The sequence below is a fragment of the Palaemon carinicauda genome, chromosome 2 (assembly GCF_036898095.1).
Source record: "Palaemon carinicauda isolate YSFRI2023 chromosome 2, ASM3689809v2, whole genome shotgun sequence".
In the NCBI taxonomy this organism is placed as follows: Eukaryota; Metazoa; Arthropoda; class Malacostraca; order Decapoda; family Palaemonidae; genus Palaemon; species Palaemon carinicauda.
In genome coordinates, this window is record NC_090726.1 from 42,932,914 (window position 1) to 42,935,413 (window position 2,500).

At 34.1% G+C, this 2,500-nt stretch overlaps 2 protein-coding genes across 3 annotated transcripts in view; both read right to left on the reverse strand.

The window, feature by feature from the left end:
• LOC137624290 (heparan sulfate 2-O-sulfotransferase pipe-like) overlaps positions 1 to 2,500 on the reverse strand; it is a 337,135-nt gene that overhangs the window by 239,910 nt on the left and 94,725 nt on the right. The window lies entirely within an intron of this gene.
• The window catches only part of LOC137616260 (uncharacterized), a 7,767-nt gene that overhangs the window by 4,159 nt on the left and 1,108 nt on the right, over positions 1 to 2,500 (reverse strand). The window lies entirely within an intron of this gene.

The following is a 2,500-nucleotide window of genomic DNA, read 5'->3' on the forward strand; positions in this document are numbered from 1 at the left end:
AATCTGCAGAAAAATTGTGGCCTTTCACTAGCAGAACACAAAACAAAAATCTGCAGAAAACTGTGGCCTTTCACTAGCAGAACACAAAACAAAAATCTGCAGAAAACTGTGGCCTTTCACTAGCAAAACAAAAACAAAAATCTGCAGAAAACTGTTGCCTTTCACTAGCAAAACAAAAACAAAAATCTGCAGAAAAATTGTGGCCTTTTACTAGCATAACAAAAACTAAAATCTGCAGAAAATGTGGCCTTTCACTAGCAAAACAAAAACCAAAATCTGCAGAAAACTGTTGCCTTTCACTGGCAGAACACAAAACAAAAATCTGCAGAAAACTGTTGCCTTTCACTGGCAGAACACAAAACAAAAATCTGCAGAAAACTGTTGCCTTTCACTGGCAGAACACAAAACAAAAATCTGCAGAAAACTGTTGCCTTTCACTGGCAGAACACAAAACAAAAATCTGCAGAAAACTGTTGCCTTTCACTAGCAAAACAAAAATCTGCAGAAAAATGGTGGCCTTTCACAAGAAAAACGAAAAGAAATATTTGCAGAAAACTGTTCCCTTTCACTCGCAAAACAAAAACAAAAATCTGCAGAAAACTGTTACCTTTCACTAGCAAAACAAAAACAAAAATCTGCAGAAAACTATTGCCTTTCACTAGCAGAACACAAAACAAAAATCTGCAGAAAACTGTGGCCTTTCACTAGCAAAAAAAAAAAAAAAAAAAATCTTCAGAAAACTGTTGCCTTTCACTAGCATAACAAAAATCTGCAGAAAAATTGTGGCCTTTCACAAGCAAAACAAAAAGAAATATTTGCAGAAAACTGTTGCCTTTCACTAGCAAAACAAAAACAAGAATCTGCAGAAAACTGTTGCCTCTCACTAGCAAAACAAAAACAAAATTCTGCAGAAAACTGTTGCCTTTCACTAGCAAAACAAAAACAAAATCTGCAGAAAACTGTTGCCTTTCACTAGCAAAACAAAAACAAAATTCTGCAGAAAACTGTTGCCTTTCACTAGCTAAACAAAAACAAAATTCTGAAGAAAACTGTTGCCTTTCACTAGCAAAACAAAAACAAAGATCTGCAGAAAACTGTTGCCTTTCACTAGCAAAACAAAAACAAAATTCTGCAGAAAACTGTTGCCTTTCACTAGAACACAAAACAAAAATCTGCAGAAAAATTGTGGCCTTTCACTAGCAAAACAAAAACAAAATTCTGCAGAAAACTGTTGCCTTTCACTAGCAAAACAAACACAAAATCTGCAGTAAACTGTTGCCTTTTACTAGCAAAACAAAAATCTACAGAAAAATTGTGGCCTTTCACTAGCAAAACAAAAAGATATATCTGCAGAATACTGTTGCCTTTCACAAGCAAAACAAAAACAAAAATCTACAGAAAAACTGTGGCCTTTCACTAGCAAAACAAAAACAAAATTCTGCAGAAAACTGTTGCCTTTCACTAGCAAAACAAAAACAAAAATCTGCAGAAAACTGTTGTCTTTCACTAGCAAAACAAAAACAAAAATCTACAGAAAAATTGTGGCCTTTCACTAGCAAAACAAAAACAAAATTCTGCAGAAAACTGTTGTCTTTCACTAGCAAAACAAAAACAAAATTCTGCAGAAAACTGTTGCCTTTCACTAGCAAAACACAAAACAAAAATCTGGAGAAAATATGGTCTTTCACTAGCAAAACAAAAACAAATTTCTGCAAAAAACTGTTGCCTTTCACTAGCAAAACAAAAACCTGCAGAAAATTGTGGCCTTTTACTAGCAAAACATACAAAAATCTGCAGAAAAATTGTGGCCTTTCACTAGCAAAACAAAAACAAAATTCTGCAGAAAACTGTTGCCTTTCACTAGCAGAACACAAAACAAAAATCTACAGAAAATATGGCCTTTCACTAGCAAAACAAAACCAAGTCTGCAGAAAAATTGTGGCCTTTCACTAGCAAAACAAAAACAAAATTCTGCAGAAAACTGTTGCCTTTCACTAGCAGAACACAAAACAAAAATCTCCAGAAAAAATGGCCTTTCACTAGCAAAACGAAAACAAAAATCTGCAGAAAACTGTTGCCTTTCACTAGTAAAACAAAAACCTGCAGAAAATATGGCCGTTCACTAGCAAAACAAAAACTAAATTCTGCAGAAAACTGTTTCCTTTCACTAGCAGAACACAAAACAAAAATCTGCAGAAAAATTGTGGCCTTTCACTAGCAAAATAAAAACAAAATTCTGCAGTAAAATGTTGCCTTTCACTAGCAGAATACAAAACAATAATCTGCAGAAAATATAGCCTTTCACTAGCAAAACAAAAACTAAAATCTGCAGAAAACTGTTGCCTTTCACTAGCAAAACAAAAACCTGTAGAAAATTGTGGCCTTTCACTAGCAAAACAAAATTCTGCACAAAACTGTTGCCTTTCACTAGCAGAATACAAAACAAAAATCTGCAGAAAATATGGCCTTTCACTAGCAAAACAAAAACAAGTCTGCTGAA